Source organism: Colobus angolensis, unplaced genomic scaffold, assembly GCF_000951035.1.
Source record: "Colobus angolensis palliatus isolate OR3802 unplaced genomic scaffold, Cang.pa_1.0 Scaffold103, whole genome shotgun sequence".
Taxonomy (NCBI): Eukaryota; Metazoa; Chordata; class Mammalia; order Primates; family Cercopithecidae; genus Colobus; species Colobus angolensis.
This window is the reverse complement of record NW_012111253.1, coordinates 6,164,537-6,177,856: the sequence shown is the minus strand read 5'-3', so window position 1 is coordinate 6,177,856 and position 13,320 is coordinate 6,164,537. Positions and strand designations below refer to the sequence as shown.

Below are 13,320 nucleotides of genomic sequence, written 5' to 3'. Positions count from 1 at the left end.
AAGAAAGAAAGAAAGAAAGAAAGAAAGAAAGAAAGAAAGAAAGAAAGAAAGAAAGAAAGAAAGAAAGAAGGAAAGAAAGAAAGAAAAACTGGGCCAGTCATGGTGGCTCACGCCTGTAATTGCAGCTTTGGGAGGCCAAGGTGGGAGGATCCATTGAATCTAGAAGTTTGAGACCAGCGTGGGCAACATAGCAAGCTGCCATCTCTACAAAAAATGAAAAATTAGCCAGATGTAGTGGCATGCACCTGTAGTCCCAGCTACTCAGGAAGCTAAAGTGTGAGGACTGCTCGAGCCTGGGAGTGCGACACTGCAGTGAGGCGTGATCATGCCACTGCACTCAACCTGGGCAACACAGGGTGAGACTATGTCTCAAAAAAAAAAAAGGCCAGGCGCGGTGGTTCACGCCTGTAATCCTAACACTTTGGGAGACTGAGGCGGGCAGCTCACCTGAGGTCAGGAGTTCAAGACCAGCCTGGCCAACATGGCGAAACCCCATCTCTACTAAAAATACAAAAAAAAAAAAAAATTTAGTGGGCGTGTTGGCGGGCGCCTGTAATCCCAGCTACTCTGGAGGCTGAGGTGGGAGAATCGCTTGAGCCCAGGAGGTGGAGTTTGCAGTGAGCTGAGATTGCGCCACTGCACTCTAGCCTGGGCAACAAGAGCGAAATTCCTTCTCAAAAAACAAACAAACAAACAAAATGGATCATTTGTCCCGTAGAACTTTCCAATCTCTCCCCCCAATCTCACCCTTTGTGTGTGTCTATCAGAGTTTTTTTTTTTTTTTTTTAGGCGGAGTCTCGCTCTGTCACCCGGACTGGAGTGCAGTGGCCAGATCTCAGCTCACTGCAAGCTCCGCCTCCCGGGTTTACGCCATTCTCCTGCCTCAGCCTCCCGAGGAGCTGGGACTACAGGCGCCCGCCACCTCGCCCGGCTAGTTTTTGTATTTTTTTTAGTAGAGACGGGGTTTCACCGTGTTGGCCAGGATGGTCTCGATCTCCTGACCTCGTGATCCGCCCGTCTCGGCCTCCGAAAGTGCTGGGATTACAGGTTTGAGCCACCGCGCCCGGCCCAGAGTTTTCTTTTTGAACACAGTCCTGTTGTGCCATTTCCCTGCTCGAAAATCTCTGACACCTCCCATGGCATTCAAGGTCACTGCGGACCTAGCGCCCATCCAGTCAGGATGGCTCCTGTCCTCCACAGTTCCCCACCCCTCTTGTGCACTTTGCCCCCTTCTGCCACCCCACCCAAAGGGTGCACTTTTTGCTCCTCCACTGGACTTCTCATGATTCCTTGAGCGTGCTCAACATCTCCCCACCTCTGCACCTTTGTTCACCATGTCCCTCCCGGCACCTGTGCTTCCACCTTCTAATCCCTGCATACACACTCAGCCAATGACAGTTAATTTTAATGTCAACTTGGCTAGGCCATGGTACCCAGATATTTGATCAAATATCAGTCTAGATGTCACTGTAAAGGTATTTTTTATTATTTATTATTTTTTATTTTTTGAGATGGAGTCTCAGTCTGTCGCCTAGGCTGGAGTGCAGTGGTGCAGTCTTGGCTCACTGCAACCCCCACCTCCCAGGTTCAAGTGATTCTCCTGCCTCAGTCTCCCGAGTAGCTGGGATTACAGGTGTGCACCACCACACTGGCTAATTTTTTTATTTTTAGTAGAGGCGGGGTTTCACCATGTTGGCTAGGCTGGTCTCAAACTCCTGACCTCAGGTGATCCACCCACCTCAACCTCCCAAAGTGCTGGGATTATAGGTGTAAGCCACCGTGCCCAGCCGTGTAAAGGTATTTTTTAGATGAGACTGACATTTGAATCAGTAGACTGAATAAAGTGGGTTAGCCTCCATATTGCAGGCAGTCCTCATCCAGTCAGTTAATGACTTTAAAACACTGAGGTCTCTCTAGGAAGAGGGAATTCTGCCTCCAGACTCCCTTCAGACTGAAGACTACAGCATAAACTTTTCCTTCGGTCTCCAGCCTGTCAGCCAGCTTGTCCTAAAGATTTTGGATTTGCTAACCCCACTATCATGTAAGCCGATTCCTTAAATACAAACATTCTCTCTCTCTCTACCCATACACACATACCCGTGCATCCTATTGGTTCTGTTTCTCTGGAAGACCTTGACTAATACAGTCTTTCCTGCTCTGCGCTCCCGTAACCCTCTTTCTATTTCCATCTTTGCCTGTCTTGCATGATATGTAATCAGACACGGGTCGGTTTTGTTGTTGTTGTTGTTGTTGTTTTTAAGACACAGTCTCACTCTGTCACCCAGGCTGGAGTGCAGTGGTGCAATCTTGGCTCACTGCAACCTCTGCCTGCCAGGTTCAAGCAATTCTCCTGCCTCAGCCTCCTGAATAGCTGGGATTACAGGCCTACACCACCACGCCCAGCTAATTTTTGTATTCTTAGTAGAGACTGGGTTTCACCATGTTGGCCAGGCTGATCTCAAACTCCTGGCCCCTGGTGATCCTCCCACCTTGGCCTCCCAAAGTGCTGAGATTACAGGCATGAGCTGCTGCACCTGGTCCACAGGTCAGTTTCCTCCATAGGTACACATCCACTGAGGGCAGACCATTTCTCCTTGTCTGCACACTCCATGGAGCCTGGTGCCTTTTTTTTTTTTTTTTTTTTTTAAGAGACAGGATCTCACTCTGTCACCCATACTGGAGTTGCAGTGACATGATCATAGCTCATTGCAGCCTGGAACTCCTGGACTCAAGTGATTCTCCTGCCTCAGTCTCTTCAGTAGCTAGGACCACAGAGGTGCACCACCATGACTGGCTAGGTTTTAAAATATTTTTTTGTAGAAACAGGGTCTCACTGTGTTGCCTAGGCTGGTCTTGAACTCCTGGGCTTAAGCGATCCTCCAATCTCAGCCCTTCAAAGTGCTGGGATTATAGGCATGAGCCACCTTGCCTGGCCTCTTAAAGGTCCTGCTCCATCAAGAAAGGAGATGCCCCAAAGCACAGGCAGGAGAACTAGAGAAAGGGAGAGCTTGAACAGCATCAAGGGAGAAGGAGCCAACCCAGAAAGGAAACCCATGGCAGGGGTTACCAACGCAGATGCCTCCAGGGCTGGACAGGTTATGTGGGTGGAGGAAGCAGCAGAGAACAGATGAGGGTGGGATGGGGTGATCAGCATGGGTACCCCATGAAGGGCCAGCCCCTTATTTCCCTATGGGAATATAGGCACAGTGATGCCAGCTTTTTCAAGAGAGGCTGGAAATCCAGATTTTTGTGTAAAATGTCCCAGTTTGTAACTGTTGGCAGCTAATTCCAATTATTTCAGTGCACTGTTTGTGTCTAGAAGGCTTCAGGGCTACTGGTACTGTTCTGGTTTTCAGGCCGGGTTGGTGGGTACATGCGTGTTTGGTTTTCCTGTATTTTTCTTGCCTTATAGAAACATAAATATCGGCCGGGTGCGGTGGCTCACGCCTGTAATCCCAACACTCTGGGAGGCCAAGGTGGGTGGATCACCTGAGGTCAGGAGTTCAAGACTAGCCTGGCCAACATGGTGAAACCTCGTCTCTACTAAAAATACAAAAACTAACCACGTGTGGTGGTGCATGCCTGTAATCCCAGCTACTCGGGAGACTGAGGTAGGATAATTTTTTGAACCCCGGGGTGGGGGCAGAGGTTGCAGTGAGCCGAGTTTGCGCCACTGAGCTCCAGCCTGGGTGAAAGAGCAAAACTCCGTCTCAAAAAAAAAAAAAGAAACAGAAATATTTTAAATATCATTTCATATGTATTCAAAATTAAGTTGAGAACTCTCAAAACCCTTTCTGTGAGTTCAGTTTTGCCGGCAGACCACCCATTTGCATCCCCTGCTGTGTGTTAGTTTGTTGCTTTGCAGTACTTGTCGATTAAATGAGGTTTGTGGCTATACACTTTCACTTGAATATTAATCAGTTAAGTGTTACTTTGTGCTGAAAATAGAAAAAGTCAGCAGTGCTGTTTCTTCTACAAGAATTGTTCTGTGAAAGGAAAAATGCTGCAGCTCACCAACTGCCGCCCACTCTTTCCTCTCTGGAATATTTTTGAACCTATCATGTGTTACCTTTCACACAACTTGATATTGAATATAAGAAGAAATATTAATCATTCTGCATAAACCAAAGTCTGACTTCAAACGTACACATGATTTTGATAAAGTCTGTATGTGTGTATATGAAGGCACAATTTGCATCTCAGAATCTAAGAGACATCTAAATACTGGCACCAAGGATATATAGCTGTCTTTGGTTCCAAAGTTGTCCAGCACATATTTTGGATGAAGTAACTATGAGTCACTTGCAGCCTGGAACAAGTTACTTCACCATTCTGTGCCTCAATTTCCTCACTTATAAGTTTCTAGGCTGGGTGCGGTGGCGCACACCTATAATCCCAGCACTTTGGGAGGCTGAGGTGGGAGGATCACTTGAGCCTGGGAGCTCAAGACCAGTCTGGGCAACAAGGCGAGACTTCATCTCTAGAAAAAATAATAATAATAAAATAAATAAATAAAATACATTTCTGCATATGTGTGATACATTATTTTATCTAGGTGGCAGAAGTAAACCACAGAGAAGGAAAGTACCAAATCAAATCAAATTATTTTACTCATTCAAGAGATGTTTATTGGACGAGTGTGGTGGTTCACGTCTATAATCCCAGCACTTTGGGAGGCTGAAGCGGGTGGATCACCTGATGTCAGGAGTTCAAGACCAGCCTGGCCGACATGGTGAAACCCCGTCTCTACTAAAACTACAAAAAATATTAGCCGGGTGTGGTGGCATGCACCTGTAATCCCAGGTACTCGGGAGGCTAAGACAGGGGAATTGCTTGAACCCAGGAGGTAGAGGTAGCAGTGAGTCAAGATCGCGTCACTGCACTCCAGCCTGGGTGACGGAGTAAGACTCCATCTAAAAAAAAAAAAAAAAAAGATGTTTATTGAACACCATGCTAAGTAAGTAAGTAAGGGCTCTGGGGAAGACAAAAAAGTTTAGGACATGGCCTCTACTGTCATGGAATTGGAGAGACAAGACACACACACAAAATATTATGACACAACATGAGGCAATATGTATTGCCGGCCTTCTAGACTGTGAGGTCCTCTATAGCGGGGCCTGCATTATATTCATCTTTGTAAATGTGGAGCAAATGAATGAATAGTACCAAAACACAGTAGCTATTCTAAGGAGGAAGATGCCATAGTGGACTCAAAAGTTCGTGAAGCGGTCCTTCCTGTGACTGACGTCATTGGGAGATTTGCTTTCCTTTTCTCTGAAAGGAGAGGAAATTGAAACTGAGTGGCCCATGATGGAAAGAGGGGAAGTCTAGGGGTATAGGAAGCCCCTGGGTGAAGTCAGAGGCTAACGTGGGGTTCAGAGCGACCGTGGCCGTCGGCCTGACCATCTTTGTGCTCTCTGTCGTCACTATCATCATCTGCTTCACCTGCTCCTGCTGCTCCCTCTACAAGATGTGCAGCTGACTGCGTCCAGTTGTGACCACCACCATGTCCCCCACTGTGGTGCATGCCCCTTACCCTCAGCCTCCAAGTGTGCCACCTAGCTACCCTGGACTACCAGGGCTACCACCCCATGCCACCCTCCCCCAGCCAGGAATGCCAGCAGCACCCTACCCAATGCAGTACCCATCACCTTACCTGGCCCAGCCCACGGGCCCGCCGGTCTACCTCGAGACCCTGGCTAGAGGAGCAGCTGCACCCTACCCCACCAGCCAGCCTCCTTCCAACCCGGCCTACATGGATGCCCCAAAGGCGGCCCCCTGAGCATGCCCCGGCCTCTCTGGCTGCCACTTGTTCATGTCATGTGTGTGTGAGTGGTGTGCAGGCACGGTTCCTTACACCCCATGTGTGCTGTGTGTGTCCTGTCTGTATATGTGGCTTCATCTGATGCCTACTAGGTGGGGAGTGATCCTTGCCAGAGTGGGCTGGGACCAGACTTTGTTCTCTTCCTCACCTGAAATTATGCTTCCTAGAATCTCAAGTCAAACTTGAAGAATGGGGTGGTGGGGGCACCCTGGGAGGTGGCCCCTGAGAGGTGAGGGGCTCTGCAGGGCACATCTGGAGTTCTTTTCCAGCTTACCCTAGGGCGACAGAGTGTGGCCTGTCACACTAGGATGGCGCAGCTTTCTGTGAGTATTTTGCAGATGTGTCTTGATTTCAGCAGCATAGCCAGCTGCCACTTGAAGCCATAGTTTGTCCCCAGAGTTGGGGGTACCCTTTGCAGAGCCAGAGACATAATGCAGGTAAAGCTTGGGATCTGACCAAGTTGGGCTTTGATGCTTTGGGCCAATGTCCCATTGCTCCCTGGAGCCTGTGTCATGCCCACTGGGGGTCAGGCAGCCTCCTGATGCCGGAACACCTCAGGCAGAGCCCTACTCACCTGAGAGCTGTCTGCCTGGACTGTTCCTGTCCCTGCATCCTCCCTGGGACCACCTGGAGGGCCACATCCACACCCAGCCTAGCTGCCCACGGGGAGCTCTCCTGCCCTTGCTGGCCCTGCCCTTCCCACAGGTGAGCAGGGCGGCCTGTCCACCAGCACACTCAAGCCTCTTTCCTGCAGTGTTTTCGTTTGATTTTAGCCAAACGTTTTGCCTATTTTCTGGGTTTTTTGCTTTTTGTTCTTTGTTTTTTTTTGAGACAGAGTCTGGCTCTGTTGCCCAGGCTAGAGGGCTGTGGCACGATCTCGGCTCACCACAACCTCGCTTCCCAGCTTCAGGTGATCCTCCTGCCTCAGTCCCCCTAGTAGCTGGGATTACAGGCATGTGCCACCATGCCTGGCTAATTTTTTTTTTTAGTAGAGATGGGGTTCCTCCTTGATTGCCAAGCTAGTCTCGAACTCCTGACCTCAGGTGATCCACCTGCCTCGGCCTACCAAAGTGCTGGGATTACAGGTGTGTTTTCTGTTTTAAAACATGATAGGTGATGTGAGAAGGAAACCCCTGGGTTATGGAGGGAAATTGGCCCGGAGGAGAAGAATAACCTGGCTGACGTGAGAGTTTCTGCTTCCCCTGACACCGGCTTCATAGAATATGCAACTCCTGTACCCCAGTCCATCCAGCGTGTTCTGGCAGCAGGGACACCTGTGCCAAGGGGCTGTCTGGACCAAAGGTCTGGTGTGGGGCCCTGGATGGCAGCTCTGGCCCAAACATGAATAGCTCGGTGTTCTCGTCCCTCTGTTACTGTTTCACCAGAGCTGTCTCATGGAGGGAAAATCGACAAGACAAGGTCCTGATTAGACATGGGGCTGAAATGCATTCTCAGGTTTTGAGGCTCAAGTATTTATTGCAATGAAAATTTAAGGGCCAGGCGTGGTGGCTCATGCCTGTAATTCTAGCACTTTGGAAGGCCGAGGCAGGAGGATCATATGAGGTCAAGAGTTCGAGACCAGCCTGACCAACATGGTGAAACCCCATCTCTACTAAAAATACAAAAATTAGCCGGACATGGTGGCAGGCGCCTGTAATTCCAGCTACTGGAGAGGCTGAGGGAGGATAATTGCTTGAACCTGGGAGGCGGAGGTTGCAGTGAACTGAGATCGCACCATTGCACTCCAGCCTGGGCAACAAGAGCAAAATTTCATCTCAAAAAAAAAAAAAATTTAGTATGGGCACGGTGGCTCACGCCTATAACCCCTGTCTCTGACTAAAAACACCAAAATTAGCCGGCCGTGGTGGCACGCACCTGTAGTGCCTGCTACTGGGGAGGCTGAGGCAGGAGAATCGCTTGAACCCAGGAGGCAGAGGTTGCATTGCTGGATATTATACCACTGCACTCCAGCCTGGGATGCAGAATGAGACTCCAACTCAAAACAAACAAACAAACAAACAAACAAAAAAAAGAAAAATATTTAATCAATCCTATATAAGCAAGATCAGGCCTTATACTTAAAAAAATTCTTGGTGGAGAACTGCAGCTTAAAACCAAAGTTTCAATCCCCTTCTTACTGCTGGATCCCTTCCTTCCTCCCAAATGTATCATTAGACACACTTTTCTAGTTACCTGGGTAGAGAGGATCCTTCTCTACTTGGAATATAGGCCACTGGATAATAAATCTTATCTTGCCTTCCTCAAAGAGTCAGTGCAAAAATGAGACAGCTTGTCATGTGAGGCAAGTCCTTTAAGCTTCTCAGATGAACGTTGCTATATTAGGACCAAGGACTGTTATGCAACAAGACCTATCTACACCTTTCCTTGATACCTGAGCTTCACAGCAAAGATCACTTGTTGAACTAACAGTTGTCATTGTATTTTTGAAAAATGATCACTTCTAGGGGTGAATCCTCCATAAATTTCACAAGATCTGAGTTTGGGTATTAGCCATTTTGGCATTTGGGAAAAGAATCTTGCAGAAAATGAACCAGTGGTAATCATGATGAAAATAATAGCTGGAAATGTTTTTATAGAATATACTATAACCTGTATATAGCAAGAATAATACTAAGATTTCAACTGGTTTGTAACTGACAAGCAAGGAGTGGCCTTCCCCATTTCCCTGGCCAGAGCAGGTGCTCTGTCTTGAACTCCCACAGCCTGCTTTCCATCCCTTACCACAATTCCACGGAAGGCATGTGCTCGGAAGTCTCTGTCCCGACCAGGTGCAGTGGCTCACACCTGCAATCCCACAACTTTGGGAGATCAAGTCAGGCGGATCACCTGAGGTCAGGAGTTCGAGACCAGCCTGGCCAACATGGTGAAACCCCATTTCTACTAAAAATACAAAAATTAGCCAGGTGTGGTGGTGGGGGCCTGTAGTTCCAGCTACTTGGAAGGCTGAGGCAGGAGAATCACTTAAACCTGGGAGACGGAGGTTGCAGTGGGCCGAAATTGTACCACTGCACTCCAGCCTATGTGACAGAGTGAGACTCTATCTCAAAAAAAAAAAAAAAAACAAAGTCTCTGTCCCCACTAGACTGTGAACACTTAAAGGCAACCGTATTATATTAATTTTCAGATCACTAGCACCTGGGACTGAACCTGGAACATACTAAGTACTCAATAAACGTTGACTGAATGGGTAGATGAAATTTGTACATGCCGTTACTTGGCATGGATTAAAGGGCAGGCCAGGAGATGATAATGATTATTATTATTTTCTTTTGTTTTTTTCTTTTTTTTAAGACAGAGTCTCGCTGTGTCGCCCAGGCTGGAGTGCAGTGGCTGGATCTCAGCTCACTGCAAGCTCCGCCTCCCGGGTTTACGCCATTCTCCTGCCTCAGCCTCCGGAGTAGCTGGGACTACAGTCGCCCGCCACCTCGCCTGGCTAGCTTTTTGTATTTTTTTTTTTTTAGTAGAGACGGGGTTTCACCGTATTAGCCAGGATGGTCTCGATCTCCTGACCTTGTGATCCACCTGTCTCGGCCTCCCAAAGTGCTGGGATTACAGGCTTGAGCCACCGTGCCCAGCCGATTATTATTATTTTCATAATTTTATTTTTTATTATTTTGACACAGGGTCTCACTCTGTCACTCCAGGCTGGAGTGCAGTGGCATGATCCCAGCTCACTGCAGCCTCCAACTCCTGGCTTCAAGCGATCCTTCCACCCCACCCTCCCAAGTAGCTGGGACCACAGGCACATGCCACCACAGATGGCTAATTTTTTTTTGCCCAAGCTGATCTGGAACTCCTGGACTCAAGAAATCTACCTGTCTCAGCCTCCCAAAGCGCTGGGATTACAGGCCTGAGCCACTGAACCCGGCCTGAGATCATTATTATTTTTTAACCTTTAAGGAGAAACCACATCAAAATTAAAAATTACTCTGCCAAAGACCCTGTTAGGAGGATGAAAAGACAAAGACTGGGAGAAAATATTTGCAAATCACATATCTTACAAAGGTCTAGTGTCTGGAGTATATAAAGAACTCGCAAAACTTGTCAGTAATATTAGCCGGGCATGGTGGTGCATGCCTGTAATCCCAGCTACTCGGGAGACTGAGGCAGGAGAATTGCTTGAACCCAGGAGACAGAGGTTGCAGTGAGCTGAGATTGCACCGTTGCACTCCAGCCTGGGCAACAAGAGCAAAACTCCGTTTCAAAAAAAAACTTATTAGTAATAAACAATCCAGTTAGAAAAAGGGCAAAAGACATGAACAGATATTTCCCTGAAGAGGATATACAGATGGCAATTATGCTCACTGTCGTTAGTCATCAGGGAAATGCAAATTAAAACCACAATGAGATATCACCACACACCTATCAGAATGGCAAAAATAAAAAATAGTGACATCAAATGCTGGAGACGCAGAGAAACTGGATCACTTGTAGATTGCTGGTGGGAACGTAAAATGGTACAGCCATTCTCGAAATGGTTTGGCAGTTTATTTATTTATTTATTTATTTATTTATTTTTGAGATGGAGTCTCACTCTACCGCCCAGGCTGGAGTGCAGCGGCATGATCTTGGTTCACTGCAACCTCTGCCTCCCAGGTTCAAGCAATTCTCCTGCCTCAGCCTCCATAGTAGCTGGAATTACAGGCGTGTGCTACCACACCTGGCTAATTTTTGTATTTTTAATAGAGGCAGGGTTTCACCATGTTGGCCAGACTAGTCTCGAACTCCCGACCTCAAGTGGTCTGTCTGCCGCAGCCTCCAAAAGTGCTGGGATTACAGGCATGAGCCACTGCGCCGGGCCTATTTATGTGTGTATCTCTCTATCTATCTATCTATCTATCTATCTACTGCTGTGTTGCCCAGGCTGCTCTTGAAGTCCTGGCCTAAAGCCATCCTCCTCCCAAAGTGCTAGGATTACAAGCATGAGCCATGGCAGTTCCTTTTAAAACTAAAAACGGATTTACCATATAACCCAGCACTTGCATTTTTGGCCATTTATACCAGAGAAATGAAAGCTTATTTTTACACAGAAACTTCTACACAAAAGCTCACAGCAGCTTTGTGATAGCCAAAGCCTGGAAACTGTCCAAATGTTGCTCAATGGATGAATGGTTAACCAAACTTTGATACAGCCATACCATGGAATACTACTCAGCAGTGAAAAAGAAATGAGCCATTGATACAAACAATAACATGGACAGATCTCCAGGGAATTATGTTGAGTGGGGAAAAAAACAACCTCAAAAGGGTACATATCACATGATTCCATTTATATCACATTCATTGAATAACATAATTCCAGAGATGGAGAACAGTTTAGTGTGGCCTGGGATTAGGGGTGGGGGAAGGGGAGGGGAGTGGATGTGGCTATGAAGGGACAGCCCGAGGGAGCCTTGTGGTAGTGATAGAGTTAAGCACCTTGATGCGGTGCAATCTACATGTGATAAAATTGCATAGGGACACACACACACAGAAATGAGCTCCTGTAAAACTGGCAAAATCTGAATAAGTTCTGTGGATTGTACCAATGGCGATTTCCTGGTTTTGATTTTGTACTATAGTTATGCAACTTCCTGTGAATCTATAATTATTTCAAAATTAAAAGTTTAAAAAAGAAACTACTCAGTATTTGTGACTTGCAACTTTTTTTTTTTATGCACACTGTCTTTCTCCTTTTTTTTTTTTTTTTTTTTAATTTTGAGACAGAGTCTCACTGTGTTGCCCAGACTGGAGTGCAATGGCGCAATCTTGGCTCACTGCAACCTCTGCCTCCTGGGTTCAAGCAATTCTCCTGCCTCAACCTCCCAAGTAGCTGGGATTATGGATGCCACCACTACGCCCAGCTAATGTTTGTATTTTTAAAAGAGACAGGGTTTCACCATGTTGGCCAGGCCAGTCTTGAACTCCCGACCTCAAGTGATCCTCCCACCTCGGCCTCCCAAAGTGCTGGGATTACGGGGGTGAGCCACTGTGCCCAGCCCACACTGTCTCTCTCTCTCTCTCTTTTTTCTTTTTTTTTTTGAGACAGAGTTTCGCTCTTGTTGCCCAAGCTGGAGTGCAATGGCACAATCTCGGCTCACAGCAACCTCGACCTCCTGGGTTCAAGCAATTCTCCTGCCTCAGCCTCCCGAGTACCTGGGATTACAGGCATGCGCCACCACGTCAGGCTAATTTTGTATTTTTAGTAAAGAAGAGGTTTCTCCATGTTGGTCAGGCTGGTCTCGAACTCCCGACCTCGGGTGATCTGCCCGCCTCGGCCTCCCAAAGTGCTGGGATTACAGGCATAAGCCACCACACCTGGCCACACTGTCTCTTTTAAAACTGTTTCTTACGTCATGATGTGTGAGAACTTCACAGCCAATAAAACATGTGTAGAGCTTCAAATGTGCCTTTAAAGTCTGAATCTTTTGTGATTGTTTCATGGTGGTAATAGTGGGAGTGGATTTCTTTTAAAGGCCCAATACAGGTTCCTTCCCCTTCCTTCCTGAGCATAGAAATCATCATTGCTTTCCTCCTTGGTAAAACTCTTCTGACAAATGTTGGAGTAAAGTGTTTTCTTTTTCTTTTTATTTTATTTTCCTTTTTTTTTTTTTTTAAGTCTAGTCAAGTAAAGCAGTGGGAGTGGAGAAGGAACAAATAAATCTGTAACTAGTTGTGATCAATTAGTTGTAAACACCACCGCACTGGGACCAGCCAGGGGTGAATTGTTTTCTGAGGATCCTGGAAGATTATTATAGTGTCTAGAAACGTAAACCAGTTGACGTTGTACATGCTAGAACATTCTTTTTTGTTGTTGTTGTTGAGACAAGTCTTGATCTGTCCCCCAGGCTGGAGTGCAGTGGTGCAATCACAGCTCCATGCAGCCCCAACCACCTAGACTCAAGCGATCCACCTGCCTCAGCCTCCAGAGTAGCTGGGACTACAGGCATGAACAACTGCACCCATGCTAGAGCATCCTTTTTACTGTTTTTCCCAAAGTTTTATTGGCCAATTGTGCTCTTTCATTAACCTATCTTTAATAGCAGGAAAGCCTCCTTACTTGGTAATTAACGATCACAACCTCCTTGTATTCTTTCGTTTCTTTTTTTTTCTTTCTTTGAGATAGAGTCTTGCTTTATTGCCCAGGCTGGAGTGCAGTGGTACAGTCTCGGCTCACTGCAACATCCACCTCCCAAGTTCAAGCGATTCTCCTGCCTCAGCCTCCCTAGTAGCTGGGACCTCAAGTGTGCACCACCACGCTCAGCAAATTTTTGTTGTTGTTGTTTTTGAGACGGAGTCTCACTCTGTTTCCCAGGCTGGAGTGCAATGGCGCGATCTCAGCTCACTGCAACCTCTCCCTCCCAGGTTCAAGCAATTCTCTTGCCTCAACCTCCTGAGCAGCTGGGACTACAGGCGTGCACCACCAAGCCCAGATAATTTTTGTATTTTTAGTAGAGACGGGGTTTAACTATGTTGGCCAGGCTGGTCTTGAACTC

The 13,320-nt window shown here is 47.1% G+C and overlaps 1 pseudogene across 1 annotated transcript; it reads left to right on the top strand.

Annotated features, from left to right (window-relative positions):
* Positions 1-4,149: 4,149 nt before the first annotated feature.
* Positions 4,150-6,614, top strand: LOC105512303 (annotated as a pseudogene). Its single transcript, XR_001001832.1, has 2 exons — positions 4,150-4,167; positions 5,380-6,614. The product of XR_001001832.1 is annotated as an uncharacterized LOC105512303 (transcript).
* Positions 6,615-13,320: the final 6,706 nt, after the last annotated feature.